General features: G+C 44.2%; 1 protein-coding gene across 2 annotated transcripts in view; it reads right to left on the bottom strand.

Moving 5' to 3' along the window:
* The window catches only part of CLASP1 (cytoplasmic linker associated protein 1), a 1,635,412-nt gene extending 1,618,420 nt beyond the window's left edge, over nucleotides 1–16,992 (bottom strand). The window contains exon 1 of one of the 2 annotated variants that reach the window (XM_086957100.1): nucleotides 16,857–16,992. The gene's annotated coding sequence lies outside the window, so the exon portion shown is untranslated. The remainder of the gene's footprint in view (nucleotides 1–16,856) is intronic. The other variant, XM_086957101.1, reaches the window with a different exon arrangement.
* Between the last annotated feature and the right edge of the window lie 660 nt (nucleotides 16,993–17,652).

Raw genomic sequence — 17,652 nt, 5'->3', positions numbered from 1 at the left:
AGGACCAGCAAAAGAGGTTCTGAGAGTAAATGAGAACACAGCAGATCTTGTGGTGCAAGTATAACTCGCAATTCATCTTCTGCCGAAATGTACCCAAAAAGTTTCTAAACATATAATCGCATTCACACAGTCAGCAGTCAAGAAGCGAAGGATTCAACCATAACAAATGCTACTTATCTAAATGAGTAGATGAAAAATGTAGGTCTTCAAACCCAAAACGGGAATAACTCCACCATTTAGAGTTCAGTACACAGCAAAAGCCGATCTTAAAAGATTTTCCAGTGAAAAGAAAGGCGCTGAATGCGGAGTCCAGATTTTTCACCTAAACCCATTTAAAATCAAACAAGATTGTGAGCTACAGAAGAAATGCCAGCTGTAAGGGATGAAAATCCATTGCCCAAATTAAAAGAGGCATAACTGGGGGCATGGACAACAGCCGACAGAGATGGCTGCTTACTGAAGCGGCTCCAAGGCCCGTCGCAATAATCCCCAACAAATCCGTAAATAATCCAAGCATCCAACACTCCAGACGACTAAGGAAGATGGTCAGAGGCAGTTACCAGGGTGTCACCAGGCAGCAAACACAAACGGTGGAGGTGAAGAGGATGCGGCGACCCGGAGGTCTGGTGGAGCCGCGACCTCGACTGAATTGGCAACTGGGGGGCCTGATGTGCGATGCTACTCCTTCCCCCTCCCCCAATAACTAACATCACCGGATGAAACTGCGACGAGGGTGTTCAAGGACGGACCCCCTCTCCCTCCCTCACAGCGAGAGAGGAGTGCGGCGGCACCATCGGGTGCCACAAAGACAGAATTAAACGTGGGGGGCCCGGTGGCCGTGGAAGCCCGGCCGGAGATCGCTCGACCGGCGGGCGACTCAATGGGCGGCGCTCCCCAGTCTTGATCCGGCAAGGTCAGTAGGCGTCTAACGCGGGGATGGGGAATCAGGGAGAGATTGACCGGCCTTCCCACCTGCAGGGTGATTGGAGTACGACTGTAACCCCATAGGCCTGCAAGGTGAGCGGGGCCCGGGGTGGCAGTAGTGTAGAGAGGTGCCCTGCAGTAGCCCCATAAAGACCGGCACCTCCCGACTCTCTCCGAGGAGTGCTTTCCTCCTTACCTACATACTGCACCATTGGGGTGGTGACCGTGTCGGGGACCAGGGGCAGGACATTTGCCCCCCTCCCCTCCCCTCCCCGGGGCTGCAGGGAAGAAGCGAAAGCCCAGAAGCCGTGGAAGAAGCAACCTGCAATAATCTGACCTGCAGAGATTGTTCGGGGAGGCCTGTGGAACCAAGTGCTGGACAAAGGTAGGCCTCAAAAGTGGGCGGGGGCCCAGGGTGGTGGTGACGGATGCCCACCCGAAAAGACCTGAGAAGAATGGCCTCTCCGACCCCCAAAGGGTATTAGTGATGTACTAACTGAAAAGTACAGCTCCTTTCTTGGCAGGGAAAGCCCATCGACTCTTGAGTGCCGGAAACGCGCCTGGGCACTGCACGGTTGAACACGTGGCCTTACGCCGATCCCACACGGCCAGAGATACAGCCCGGAAACCACTATATGAAGGAGTGCGGCGGGAAGTGGTGGTGCGCTGGCCTGGGGGTGCGGAATGTCACGATTTAGTTTCCTCTCCCTGTGTAATATTTTGTTTGTCCCAAAGAACAAGATGAATATGGCCCCAGCAATTTGCATTTAAACTTCTCCTTCTTTCACAATCACTGACTACTGCCTTCAATAGTAGGCCAATACTTAATGTTATCAAACTTATGGTCTTTGTACAAAATATCCTAAATAAGTAATACCCTATTTTGACCATTTGATGTTGCAGACCATAGACCAATTTTAGAAAGTAAGGACTAACAGATGCATTATGCGTAATTGTATGTCTATATTTGCACAAATCCCAACAAAAGGTCTACAGGGCACACCAACTCTATGAAACGTAATCATAAAATCACAGCCATAAAGGAACTGCCATAGTCCCAAGAAACTCTCTGTCAATACCCATAATTCCACTGCTCTCTGATCTCAAATGCATAATATGTACTGTTCTTAGGCCAAATTAAAAAATATAATTGGATGAGGGGAAGGAGAGTCATGCACAGTACCAATTTCAAAATTAAAACTATTGAAAATGATGCAGTTGGTGATTATTCTAGTACCAGCTCCTGCATACAGAGACCTATGTAAAAATTAAAATGAGCAAATCTGAACTTCCTCACAGCTTATTATATCTTCAAGTCTTGCGCTTTATTTGATTAGTGCATAATGTATCTGATGTACCAAGAACTCTCAGACCAAAGTATGTTTAGTAAGAAACGGAATCAGACTACAAAGTACATTAGAGCAGCACCTTTTGACTAGAAGTACCATAAATAAAATTCACAGAATCACAATATTTTGGTCATTTGTATTGCCTTAGATAGAGACATCTTATATTAATATGAACCGCTTGTTATTTTAGGTCTAGGAACCTCCTGGAAAAATTGAGAAATGAATAACATTGGTGAAGGAAAAGGTCTTCATCTGCAGAGGAAAAGCGATCTTGGGTAATATTGCAAAGAAGCTTGTCAACTAAATGCCAAGGTTGTTGACCCTGATAGCAAGGGAAACACTATGAGCAAGTCAGTCAGAAAGCCAAAAAGGTTGACTCAATCACTCAAAGCCCATTTTCCAAGAATGGGCAGGCATTAAGTCGGGTAAAAGTAAATGAGTTAGCAGGGCCAGACAGATTTAAAAGGACCACACAATTTTAGGTGGCAACTGACAGCAATGACAGTGAAGGAAATATTTGTATAAATATTAAGGAGTGATGAGAAAAATTGTGTGTCACTAGTATAAGCTAAAAGACTGTGTCAAATGTGAAAAAACATAACCCACAAGTTCTAGCTCATGCATCTGTTGCATATGATCGTAATATGTAATGTATGTATATGAAAATTTGAATAAAGATTCAAACAAAAAAATAATAAGGTTAGCGCTCTAAGGAAATCTAAGCTCTGACTGCACTACTGACAGTAGTTCCAATATAAATATGGGTATACAGGTTTGTAAAGTTTATCAATATGAGGCTGTATGTTTACAAAATGCTCTCTGATTAGATGCAAATATTTGCAGAAGCTTGAAAGCAAGATTGATGATTCTTTGCTTTCAAAATAAAATAAATGTTCAACAAAAAATGCAACTATGAAAAAAGTTTTGCTAAAGTACTGTGAAATTTTGGAGACCATTTCTTTAAAGCATCACTTAGTAAAATGTTTTGAGGCATGCTAGTATTTACCAAATAATATTCATAATGGAATCAGTAACTAGTTTCAACAAGATTATAGGAAACATGAAAATAAACATGCATTGGCAAAGTCAATAAGTCTGACATTGGTGGTCAGCCTTTTTGGTTTTGTCAATGTATGTCTTGTTTAGACATGGTTTTTATAAAAAACGTTATTGTTTTTGGAGCAGCCGGGCTTTCACCATTATAACAATTTTATTCTATTAAATTTAGTCGGGAAATGCCAAGAAATGTTATAATCTTTAAAATCCAGGCGTCACACTATTCAAAGCATTTACTTTTTTTTATGATGTGTAGTCAATGCTTTCAATTAGTTAAAAAGCAAAAATCTCATATTTAATAGAATAGGCAGTTCCATAAAATTTCACAGTGGTTTACAAATGTGAAATAATATTACATGGTCAAGGACATTGTCTTTACACTTCACCACAAGCTCAAAAAGAAAGAAGCACATCATTCTTATGTAAAAGTGCTTCACACTGATTAAAAGTGCCAGTGGATTAATGGTTCTGCAAACCGATCAGAAAACTGTGCCATGAACAATTACAATTAATACCATAACTTGCTGCTTACGTAATCTCAGGCTGCATGACTATATCACAAGCTGATCTTTTAAATGTTCAACAAGAATGCCCATAATAATGCGATGCAAATGTTAACTTATCTACAATCGGAGAGCAATGCCCTACTAAAGATCGATCTGGCTATGCAGAGATTACGAGAAACACCTGGACAGGCAGCTGGTGGGATGCACCCATTACAACTGTGTCACTTCTTCAGCACAATTTGTACATAAGGGGCCTAACTATCTAAGACATAATAAAAATCCCTACATATAACATGGATTCCGCAATTGTAAAATGCTGAGAATTTTGGATAAAACTAAATTTGCATTTTCTTTTGAAAACACTTAAACCAAAGATTCCTTTTTTACAATATTCCTTTTCATTTAACATTTATCAGATAGGGTTGATTTAATCATCACTGTATTGAAAAGCTCAGTAAACACAGGATCAAACCAGTAGATCCCAATTCGAAAGCAGTAAACCAAAAAGCAGAGACCGGTGTAAATAATGCAACACAAACTGTAACCTTACAGGAGGTACGTAATTAAACTACTTTTTCCCAAACCCTTATCACCCTAACTTCCAACTTTGGAATCCTTGGGGAATTTTAAACGTGTTAATATATATCTTCACCCATTGTTTGAAACTTTTTCTTTCTAGTTGAATGTACGGCATTCTGGAACTTTGCCTTCGGGTTCGTGCCTAAGAAACATGTCAGACCAGAATGGATTTCTTTCACCTTTTTTACAGTCACTTTACATAGGGAAATGTAAAAAAAGGGTCCCCGCAAGGAGAACGTGTTGAGGACACACTAACACAATTGCCAAACAATAAAAAATTAATCAAACTGTTACTCTTAAATAAATGTTGTCATTTATTTAACAACACAACGTATGAATCAGTGAAGCAATTACAATCACATTAGAAAAGTGAAAAGCCCCATGTTGGGAGAGGGAAAGGGGGAGGAGAGGAAGTGGTGCTCAAAAGCGGTGAAAAAGTTAGGAAAAGTACACAGACTCAAAAGAGGGTAAATATTTACAATCTTCAAAACGTCATTGGAAATATTCCAAAAACAAAAAGCCAACACAGATTATGGCAAGTATTGAAAATACAATTCGCTGGGGACATTCTACGGTCACATATAATCCAGGGGATGTGCCGGAAGTCCCAAAAGGAGGAAGTCGTCGACGTTTCGACCCCTACATGTAGGCTAAATTGAGTCCTTTACCGGGGTCTTCATCAGGACAAGTACAGTGAGGGAGGGGGCGAAGTGGGGCCGTCCTGTTTTGGGGTAGAGAAGGATCGCTGCGGAAGAGAATCCAAATAATATACTGCTCCTGGTAGGACTAGTTGCTCCAAGAAACTACCAACTTTAATTATGCCGACGTAGCGCCATATGAATATGTAAGCGAGGTCTGGGTGAAGTTAATTGCAGTACTGTCACGTAATCGAGCGCTTGTCTTGAATGGGTCCACGTAGGTATTAGGTAGAAAAAACTCGGCGAGTCCCGGCGGTAATCGCCATCTTTCAAAAATTACCCAGTGAGTGTTGTCGTGAATGAATCATGTAACCCACAGAACGAGGCGAAGTTGCGGCAGTCCGACTCGTCTCCGCAGAGCTCCGCCAGCAACTACAGTCGCCCCCTCCCTCACTGTACTTGTCCTGATGAAGACCCCGGTAAAGGACTTGCGCAATGACCTAAAAAGCTAAGCACATGCACTGCAAGGAATCGCCAGTGGAATCGTGTGCTTGGTTAAACGCTGTTTAAGCCCCTATAGTCTCGCTCCTCTCAATGCGCATGCGCATTGAGAGGCGAGACCTAAAAAATGAGGTTCAAGGAATTTTAGGGTTTTAGACCTAAGCACACTGCGAGGTCCAATTGGCCCCCAAACAACGAGTCATTGAGTGTAATAGGTTGCCAAGCCCAACAATTTTTTTTTTCACAACCAATTTTATTGAGCAAATGAGCAATAAAAACGTGGCACCCCCAAGGCCGGAGATCACCACAACAATATCGGTACAATAAATCACATAGGTAGCAAATGTCCAAGCAAGTCTTAAGAATAGGCTCAGTATGGTATGAAAACCCCCCCCAACCCACCCTACCCCCCCAACCCCGACCCCCCCAACACCCAAACTCCCCTCCCCCCATCCACACGTGTACACATAGCAATAGAATAAAAGGTGTAGGTGCAGCGCGACTGGAGCGTCGCAGACTCGGGCCAACAATGTCTTTGCCATCAAATGTTCTCTTCTCGCTCCGCCGGGGGATCCAGTGACAGACCCCGGTAGTCGGCCCATCGCTTCCAAATTTTGTAGTGTTTGCGCGGGCAGCCCCTCGCCTCAAAGATCGGCCTTTCCAGGCCCATGAAGTAGTCCAACCCAGCTTTCCACGCAGACAGGGGGGGGGGCCGCACCGCCTTCCACGCCCGGGCCAGATCCCGCTTGGCGACAACAAGCCCCAAAAGCAGCAGATGGCGCTTATATACGTTCCCACCAATGCCCTCCATGACGTGCAATAATCCCAGCCGATGGGTGCGGGGAAGGACCCAGCCCAGGACCTCGGACAGACAACTCCACACACCTCTCCAGAAACCAGACAGCCGACCACACGACTACACAGTATGCATCAGGGACCCAGGCACCGTCCCACAGCGCAAACATTCCGAGGATGCAATCAACCCAGCTCTCCACAATCGTTCACGGGTATAGTAGACCCGATACAAGTATTTAAATTGGATGAGTCGGAGCCGTACAGCAATGGCGGTTCCACGTGGGGATTCTAGCGCCTCCCTCCAATCGTCCTCATCAAGAGGGCCAACGTCCACTTCCCATGCCGCCCGAAGAGAGTGTAGGGTAGAGGAGCAATGAATGACCAGTGTCTGGTATATCCGGGAAACCTTTCTCTCCCCCAGATCCCCCATAAACACCTTTGCCTCGACCGGGCTGAACTCCGGTAAGGAGTCTAGGTTGGCAATGCTCGGGGTGAGGGCATGGCGCAGCTGCAAGTAGCGGAAAAACTGGGACTGAGGCATTTGGAACTCTGTGCGGAGTTCCTCGAACGATTTAAGGGTAGTGCCGGACATGACCTGGCCCAGTAACGTGATACCTATTGCTTCCCAACCCTCAAAACCGGCCAGGGCCGCCAGCTCCGGGAGCAGACCATTGTGCCAGAGCGGCGTCTCGGCCGTTAACCTGCCCCACCAGCCCATACGGCGTAGGGCCTGCCTCCACACAGCGAAGACCACTCTGGTAACCGACGGCAGTACGCGACGCAGGCGAGCTGAATACAGAATGGTGTGGAGTGTATTGTCGCCCATAAGCGACCGTTCCAAGGCATACGCCGGGTCCCCCCTATCACTGTACCACCATTCATTAAGAATAAGCAGTTGGGAAGCCTGGTAGTAGGAGAGGAGGTCAGAGGTGGCCAGGCCACCACAATAAGTAGACAAGAAGCACGTTTTCAACGCCACCCTGGCCGCACCGCCAGCCCATAGGAATCGACCCAGCACAGAATTGACCTGGCGAAACCACTGTGGGCCGATAGGGTACGGGAAATTCTGAAGTTGATATAGCAGACGCGGAAGCGCCACCATTTTGAAGATGGCGATCTTCCAAAAATGGTAAGGGGCATTCTGGACCAAGTCTTGACATCGGCCTGGACCCGTTCCCACACTGGCAGGACGCAACGAGCCCAAGCCACGACGCGCGACTCCGACAGAAATATGCCAAGGTACTTCAAACCATCCGTCGCCACCCGCAGTCCCGCAGCCCAGGGGTCAGTCAAGCCCAACAATTTTGCTGTATGTTTGAAACACCCAACCAACCCTCGTTGGTAAACTGTACACATTTCTTAAAGGAAACGTGAGGGGGTAGTACCAGCCCATAGGAAATTAGTAAGTATTGCTCTAAGGAACTGAGAAAGTTGTGTTGCAAGTGGGTTGGGGTAATTTTGAGTAACACAGAGGAGACATGGGAATGTAAACATCTTATAGAAGGCATCTCTCCCCATGATCATTAAAGGCAACTGAAATCCTGCAAGTTCAGGTCTAGCCCTCTGCAAAAAATTTGCAATTTTTAAATGCCAGCACTTTTTCTCATTGTTGACCACCATCATACAAAGGTATCGAAAGAGATCCATTGCAAAATGGAATTAGGCAGTATGCAATAACTCGGGTAGATCACCCGTCACCATCAGTCAGGTATGTGGATTTCCCAGACCTAACCCGAAGGCCAGATGCGGCTCCATAGATTAGGGGCATTTGAATATGATGATGGATAGACTCTGTAGGCCTCTGAATGTATAGAAGCAAATCATCTGTGCATTATGATACCCTGACTTCCACCCCATTACGCTGCTGAAATCAGTTATCTGAGCATCTGGATGCAACCACTATGAAAGGGGCTCAATTACAAGAGCAACGAGTGAGAACACCCCCCCCCCCACTGTGTATCCACCAATAGAGAAAGGGCAGGCAACAACGTTCACTCAAACCTGCGTCCAGGGGCTTTTACAGAGTACTCCAACATATTAAAAATGATGGGGACAGAAGGCTTGATTTGCTAGACCCTGAAGGCCAGTGGACTGAATCAAAAGCTTTTTAAAAGTCCAATCACAGCAGAGCTGACTAACCTTCAAGCTCACCAGAGCGAGCATGGGGCACAAGAACTGCAGACAGCAATGCCTAGTAATACTGGAGGCATGGAGCCATTTTGGTCACTATGTCCCAAGGTGTTAAAGACTTTGGCAAGTCTGGCGCCCAAGAATTATGCTAAAACTTTTGTCTATATTTATTAATGAAATATGATGATAGGAAGAACATTGGGTGGAGAGGGACTTACTCAGCTTCAGAATCCCAGTTATAAGGGCACTACAGAGATCCCTTGGTAGCTCACCAACAGTCAGTGCCTCATCTAAGAGCAATTGTAGGTGTAGTACCAAGAGTGAGGCATACTGCTTAAAAAAGTCTAATGGGAAGCCATTTGGCCTGGGGACTTTACCAGAGGGAATATTCAGAATGGCCAGGGTGGAAGTAAACAGCATGCCTCGCCCTGCTCTTCGGATCCTGAGCTGACTTGTGAAGAAAAGAATAAACTCCTCCTACCACAATACAACTCGCCTCCTAGCCAGGCCCCACAGACGTCTACACCCAATGGCTGCTGTGGGGGTGGGAAGCATAGCAAATGCAGCTTGGGACACAAAATCCCTGACGAGTAAGAAAGTTGAGAATTCTTTTGTAGGACTTTGTGGAAGAAGCCTATAGATAATGCGCTCACTGGTGAATACATGCAGAAGGGAGATAAAGGTTGGAAGAGACTTCACAGCTTGAGACTGTGCCTCAGGGACTGCTTAGCAACTCAGTCCTATTTTCCTTCCGCATGCTTTAACCCACGCGAATTAAAGGATCTTAAAGCTATCCTACGAAAAGCACCCTCGGGTCGATGAATGACCTCCAACACCACCTAGGAAAGTCCTTGCTAACGTGCCCACTGTCATGAAGTCCCTGGGGATCTGGTGGTTCTGACGGAGGACCAGCAAAAGAGGTTCTGAGAGTAAATGAGAACACAGCAGATCTTGTGGTGCAAGTATAACTCGCAATTCATCTTCTGCCGAAATGTACCCAAAAAGTTTCTAAACATATAATCGCATTCACACAGTCAGCAGTCAAGAAGCGAAGGATTCAACCATAACAAATGCTACTTATCTAAATGAGTAGATGAAAAATGTAGGTCTTCAAACCCAAAACGGGAATAACTCCACCATTTAGAGTTCAGTACACAGCAAAAGCCGATCTTAAAAGATTTTCCAGTGAAAAGAAAGGCGCTGAATGCGGAGTCCAGATTTTTCACCTAAACCCATTTAAAATCAAACAAGATTGTGAGCTACAGAAGAAATGCCAGCTGTAAGGGATGAAAATCCATTGCCCAAATTAAAAGAGGCATAACTGGGGGCATGGACAACAGCCGACAGAGATGGCTGCTTACTGAAGCGGCTCCAAGGCCCGTCGCAATAATCCCCAACAAATCCGTAAATAATCCAAGCATCCAACACTCCAGACGACTAAGGAAGATGGTCAGAGGCAGTTACCAGGGTGTCACCAGGCAGCAAACACAAACGGTGGAGGTGAAGAGGATGCGGCGACCCGGAGGTCTGGTGGAGCCGCGACCTCGACTGAATTGGCAACTGGGGGGCCTGATGTGCGATGCTACTCCTTCCCCCTCCCCCAATAACTAACATCACCGGATGAAACTGCGACGAGGGTGTTCAAGGACGGACCCCCTCTCCCTCCCTCACAGCGAGAGAGGAGTGCGGCGGCACCATCGGGTGCCACAAAGACAGAATTAAACGTGGGGGGCCCGGTGGCCGTGGAAGCCCGGCCGGAGATCGCTCGACCGGCGGGCGACTCAATGGGCGGCGCTCCCCAGTCTTGATCCGGCAAGGTCAGTAGGCGTCTAACGCGGGGATGGGGAATCAGGGAGAGATTGACCGGCCTTCCCACCTGCAGGGTGATTGGAGTACGACTGTAACCCCATAGGCCTGCAAGGTGAGCGGGGCCCGGGGTGGCAGTAGTGTAGAGAGGTGCCCTGCAGTAGCCCCATAAAGACCGGCACCTCCCGACTCTCTCCGAGGAGTGCTTTCCTCCTTACCTACATACTGCACCATTGGGGTGGTGACCGTGTCGGGGACCAGGGGCAGGACATTTGCCCCCCTCCCCTCCCCTCCCCGGGGCTGCAGGGAAGAAGCGAAAGCCCAGAAGCCGTGGAAGAAGCAACCTGCAATAATCTGACCTGCAGAGATTGTTCGGGGAGGCCTGTGGAACCAAGTGCTGGACAAAGGTAGGCCTCAAAAGTGGGCGGGGGCCCAGGGTGGTGGTGACGGATGCCCACCCGAAAAGACCTGAGAAGAATGGCCTCTCCGACCCCCAAAGGGTATTAGTGATGTACTAACTGAAAAGTACAGCTCCTTTCTTGGCAGGGAAAGCCCATCGACTCTTGAGTGCCGGAAACGCGCCTGGGCACTGCACGGTTGAACACGTGGCCTTACGCCGATCCCACACGGCCAGAGATACAGCCCGGAAACCACTATATGAAGGAGTGCGGCGGGAAGTGGTGGTGCGCTGGCCTGGGGGTGCGGAATGTCACGATTTAGTTTCCTCTCCCTGTGTAATATTTTGTTTGTCCCAAAGAACAAGATGAATATGGCCCCAGCAATTTGCATTTAAACTTCTCCTTCTTTCACAATCACTGACTACTGCCTTCAATAGTAGGCCAATACTTAATGTTATCAAACTTATGGTCTTTGTACAAAATATCCTAAATAAGTAATACCCTATTTTGACCATTTGATGTTGCAGACCATAGACCAATTTTAGAAAGTAAGGACTAACAGATGCATTATGCGTAATTGTATGTCTATATTTGCACAAATCCCAACAAAAGGTCTACAGGGCACACCAACTCTATGAAACGTAATCATAAAATCACAGCCATAAAGGAACTGCCATAGTCCCAAGAAACTCTCTGTCAATACCCATAATTCCACTGCTCTCTGATCTCAAATGCATAATATGTACTGTTCTTAGGCCAAATTAAAAAATATAATTGGATGAGGGGAAGGAGAGTCATGCACAGTACCAATTTCAAAATTAAAACTATTGAAAATGATGCAGTTGGTGATTATTCTAGTACCAGCTCCTGCATACAGAGACCTATGTAAAAATTAAAATGAGCAAATCTGAACTTCCTCACAGCTTATTATATCTTCAAGTCTTGCGCTTTATTTGATTAGTGCATAATGTATCTGATGTACCAAGAACTCTCAGACCAAAGTATGTTTAGTAAGAAACGGAATCAGACTACAAAGTACATTAGAGCAGCACCTTTTGACTAGAAGTACCATAAATAAAATTCACAGAATCACAATATTTTGGTCATTTGTATTGCCTTAGATAGAGACATCTTATATTAATATGAACCGCTTGTTATTTTAGGTCTAGGAACCTCCTGGAAAAATTGAGAAATGAATAACATTGGTGAAGGAAAAGGTCTTCATCTGCAGAGGAAAAGCGATCTTGGGTAATATTGCAAAGAAGCTTGTCAACTAAATGCCAAGGTTGTTGACCCTGATAGCAAGGGAAACACTATGAGCAAGTCAGTCAGAAAGCCAAAAAGGTTGACTCAATCACTCAAAGCCCATTTTCCAAGAATGGGCAGGCATTAAGTCGGGTAAAAGTAAATGAGTTAGCAGGGCCAGACAGATTTAAAAGGACCACACAATTTTAGGTGGCAACTGACAGCAATGACAGTGAAGGAAATATTTGTATAAATATTAAGGAGTGATGAGAAAAATTGTGTGTCACTAGTATAAGCTAAAAGACTGTGTCAAATGTGAAAAAACATAACCCACAAGTTCTAGCTCATGCATCTGTTGCATATGATCGTAATATGTAATGTATGTATATGAAAATTTGAATAAAGATTCAAACAAAAAAATAATAAGGTTAGCGCTCTAAGGAAATCTAAGCTCTGACTGCACTACTGACAGTAGTTCCAATATAAATATGGGTATACAGGTTTGTAAAGTTTATCAATATGAGGCTGTATGTTTACAAAATGCTCTCTGATTAGATGCAAATATTTGCAGAAGCTTGAAAGCAAGATTGATGATTCTTTGCTTTCAAAATAAAATAAATGTTCAACAAAAAATGCAACTATGAAAAAAGTTTTGCTAAAGTACTGTGAAATTTTGGAGACCATTTCTTTAAAGCATCACTTAGTAAAATGTTTTGATGCATGCTAGTATTTACCAAATAATATTCATAATGGAATCAGTAACTAGTTTCAACAAGATTATAGGAAACATGAAAATAAACATGCATTGGCAAAGTCAATAAGTCTGACATTGGTGGTCAGCCTTTTTGGTTTTGTCAATGTATGTCTTGTTTAGACATGGTTTTTATAAAAAACGTTATTGTTTTTGGAGCAGCCGGGCTTTCACCATTATAACAATTTTATTCTATTAAATTTAGTCGGGAAATGCCAAGAAATGTTATAATCTTTAAAATCCAGGCGTCACACTATTCAAAGCATTTACTTTTTTTTATGATGTGTAGTCAATGCTTTCAATTAGTTAAAAAGCAAAAATCTCATATTTAATAGAATAGGCAGTTCCATAAAATTTCACAGTGGTTTACAAATGTGAAATAATATTACATGGTCAAGGACATTGTCTTTACACTTCACCACAAGCTCAAAAAGAAAGAAGCACATCATTCTTATGTAAAAGTGCTTCACACTGATTAAAAGTGCCAGTGGATTAATGGTTCTGCAAACCGATCAGAAAACTGTGCCATGAACAATTACAATTAATACCATAACTTGCTGCTTACGTAATCTCAGGCTGCATGACTATATCACAAGCTGATCTTTTAAATGTTCAACAAGAATGCCCATAATAATGCGATGCAAATGTTAACTTATCTACAATCGGAGAGCAATGCCCTACTAAAGATCGATCTGGCTATGCAGAGATTACGAGAAACACCTGGACAGGCAGCTGGTGGGATGCACCCATTACAACTGTGTCACTTCTTCAGCACAATTTGTACATAAGGGGCCTAACTATCTAAGACATAATAAAAATCCCTACATATAACATGGATTCCGCAATTGTAAAATGCTGAGAATTTTGGATAAAACTAAATTTGCATTTTCTTTTGAAAACACTTAAACCAAAGATTCCTTTTTTACAATATTCCTTTTCATTTAACATTTATCAGATAGGGTTGATTTAATCATCACTGTATTGAAAAGCTCAGTAAACACAGGATCAAACCAGTAGATCCCAATTCGAAAGCAGTAAACCAAAAAGCAGAGACCGGTGTAAATAATGCAACACAAACTGTAACCTTACAGGAGGTACGTAATTAAACTACTTTTTCCCAAACCCTTATCACCCTAACTTCCAACTTTGGAATCCTTGGGGAATTTTAAACGTGTTAATATATATCTTCACCCATTGTTTGAAACTTTTTCTTTCTAGTTGAATGTACGGCATTCTGGAACTTTGCCTTCGGGTTCGTGCCTAAGAAACATGTCAGACCAGAATGGATTTCTTTCACCATTTTTACAGTCACTTTACATAGGGAAATGTAAAAAAAGGGTCCCCGCAAGGAGAACGTGTTGAGGACACACTAACACAATTGCCAAACAATAAAAAATTAATCAAACTGTTACTCTTAAATAAATGTTGTCATTTATTTAACAACACAACGTATGAATCAGTGAAGCAATTACAATCACATTAGAAAAGTGAAAAGCCCCATGTTGGGAGAGGGAAAGGGGGAGGAGAGGAAGTGGTGCTCAAAAGCGGTGAAAAAGTTAGGAAAAGTACACAGACTCAAAAGAGGGTAAATATTTACAATCTTCAAAACGTCATTGGAAATATTCCAAAAACAAAAAGCCAACACAGATTATGGCAAGTATTGAAAATACAATTCGCTGGGGACATTCTACGGTCACATATAATCCAGGGGATGTGCCGGAAGTCCCAAAAGGAGGAAGTCGTCGACGTTTCGACCCCTACATGTAGGCTAAATTGAGTCCTTTACCGGGGTCTTCATCAGGACAAGTACAGTGAGGGAGGGGGCGAAGTGGGGCCGTCCTGTTTTGGGGTAGAGAAGGATCGCTGCGGAAGAGAATCCAAATAATATACTGCTCCTGGTAGGACTAGTTGCTCCAAGAAACTACCAACTTTAATTATGCCGACGTAGCGCCATATGAATATGTAAGCGAGGTCTGGGTGAAGTTAATTGCAGTACTGTCACGTAATCGAGCGCTTGTCTTGAATGGGTCCACGTAGGTATTAGGTAGAAAAAACTCGGCGAGTCCCGGCGGTAATCGCCATCTTTCAAAAATTACCCAGTGAGTGTTGTCGTGAATGAATCATGTAACCCACAGAACGAGGCGAAGTTGCGGCAGTCCGACTCGTCTCCGCAGAGCTCCGCCAGCAACTACAGTCGCCCCCTCCCTCACTGTACTTGTCCTGATGAAGACCCCGGTAAAGGACTCAATTTAGCCTACATGTAGGGGTCGAAACGTTGACGACTTCCTCCTTTTGGGACTTCCGGCACATCCCCTGGATTGTATTAAATTATATATGTGACCGTAGAATGTCCCCAGCGAATTGTATTTTCAATACTTGCCATAATCTGTGTTGGCTTTTTGTTTTTGGAATATTTCCAATGACGTTTTGAAGATTGTAAATATTTACCCTCTTTTGAGTCTGTGTACTTTTCCTAACTTTTTCACCGCTTTTGAGCACCACTTCCTCTCCTCCCCTTTTCCCTCTCCCAACATGGGGCTTTTCACTTTTCTAATGTGATTGTAATTGCTTCACTGATTCATATGTTGTGTTGTTAAATAAATGACAACATTTATTTAAGAGTAACAGTTTGATTAATTTTTTATTGTTTGGCAATTGTGTTAGTGTGTCCTCACTCAACACGTTCTCCTTGCGGGGACCCTTTCTTTACATTTACCAGACAACGCCCAGGTCCCCGCGACTGCATGGGTTCAACCCCCTTTTTTGTACTTTACATAGGGAAACTTACAGACCATGTCAAGAAGTTCTGTTCTTCCATCGCTATGGAAAGGAATACCAATATATACGCCTCTGGTGTGGAAACATGCAGGAGTTGAGGGTATCAAAATGTTTCAACCAGTATTGCTGAATTATGAAATCGCCCTTTAAAAGACAATTGAAAAACAGTCTGGTCAGTCACCAACCACCATTTAATGCAATTTTCTAGCATTTCTGGGGAGTAAAAAGCAGTCAAAGGTCTTAAAATCGTAATTGTTTAAAATCAAAACAGATGGCAAATCACATAGCTCCTGAAGAATGCCGCAACCATGGACATCATCAGTCCTCAACAGAAAATCTGCTGTTTGAACTGGATATCCTAAGGAAGTGGGCAGTTGGGTCCAGGCCTGCCAGCCCAAAACATGCTCAGAGGAGTATTGAGAAGGGTCGAAACAATATGGTCTTAAAACAGCAATACATTGGTTTCATCTCTTGCTCTTTTGTCAGTCATTTACTGGAATTACAGCTTGTTGAGACAGATCTGTTATACTGAGCAAGCCGCACAGGTCTTTCTACAATTATATATTGGCTTATATGCTCCTTATCTATGTCTCTCTTAACATCAGACTTATTAGTCATCTTTACCTAAATGGGTCTAGAATATGTCTTCAGGCTCAATAATCTCGAGGAATGGATTGACACATGCCTTCAAAATACCCCCATAATTAATATGAATCTTCTGTTTCGTGTATTCTATCCTAATTGTCAATTAGAGCGAGGTCTCAAAGTAGCATCTATACAACTACTAAAGAAGGGAAATTCAAGAACGTCAACACATCTTTTGTGGATTCATTAAGTTTTGTTTATAAACTCCACGTTCCAAAGCCTGCGAGCTAATGTCGGTGGTGCGTCTTGGGACTGGCTAATCAGTAGGTTACCAGCACTATCTTCTCGCCTACCACTAAAGGACAGTCCTATATAGGCTTTTAAAGACGGGCTAGAGGGATAGTTGGATCTGATCAGTCTAGCCGCGCAAGGAAGCCTAGAAGTGCTCTGAGGACGGAATGACTTGGGCTAGCTGTACAAGAAGACCTGACATTGCGGAGGCTGGCACCGGCTTGTGTAGAAACTCATATAAACATGCCTGGTAGGCCAACCCAGGCTTGCTTACCAGGCACGTTTGTTTATATGGCCATTTTAAACGATGGGGCTGTACGTTCTGAATGAGCTGCTGCCCAGCGTGGCGTGTGCCTTGCGTCCACCACACCACCGCTGTTCCGAAGCGGGTGTAGCTGGAATGGACATTGGCAGCCGGTGGCACAGGCAGGAGGGGGCGGGGATGTTGGCATTGAAAGTGGATGGACGCAGGATGCAAAAGGTGAACAGACAGCGTGTTTGTCCAGCCTAGAACTGATCCTTACCTGTTGAGACCTGGACGTGCCGGAACGGTGGAGCTGCGGTGGGGCCTCGGAATCTAAGAATCCCGGCTGCTCGCCTCCCCCTCCCGCTACTGCATTGCTCTTCTCCGCCCTGCTGAACAGAATGAAGGCTGTGAAGAGCGCATGCGCGGACTGAGCTCACCGGCAGTTCTGTTAAACTCTTAATAATACCCCGGGGGTACTTATAAAAGCTCGATAACATAAGCTTACTGTAATGATGCCCTAGGGGTACCAACGAGGATCTAGGCTAAACACGTCACTCTCATATACTTACAGCCATAAACGCCTAAACAACGCCGATCGCTGATGGTTTATAAGAAGCCGCACCCTTTCCGTGTGACTGTACCCGCCAGGTACTTTGTCGCGCTCGTGTGGGGAATAAGAATACCCTTCAAACCAGTCCTCGCTTTCTCGTGGTTCCCCAATGATATCACTGAGTTGCTTCCATTCTAAACACCGAGCTAGACGGCAGACTTCTGTTTCTGAATGTATCTTTTCTGGCCGCCATGCTGCTAGTCAAATACGTTTTATAATCTTATTTATCGTATGAAGATGGTTACATTTTTGATTAAAATGAATTTTGTGTCATCGTGCTTCAACCCGTTTCAAAGGTGAGGAAGCCTGAAAAAATGAATTTTTGTAAATGTTTCGTCTGAAATCTAGGGTGAGAGCATTAAAGTAGCAAACCGGAGACTTTAATTTAAATTTGCATTTGTGCTTGCTTGGATGCAGTGTTAATTGGGAAACAACTGAAACAGCATTTTTAGAAGAACAATGG

Source organism: Lissotriton vulgaris, chromosome 2_1, assembly GCF_964263255.1.
Source record: "Lissotriton vulgaris chromosome 2_1, aLisVul1.2, whole genome shotgun sequence".
Classification (NCBI taxonomy): domain Eukaryota; kingdom Metazoa; phylum Chordata; class Amphibia; order Caudata; family Salamandridae; genus Lissotriton; species Lissotriton vulgaris.
The sequence above is the reverse complement of the archived record's forward strand: the minus strand, read 5'-3'. Positions and strand labels throughout refer to the sequence as shown.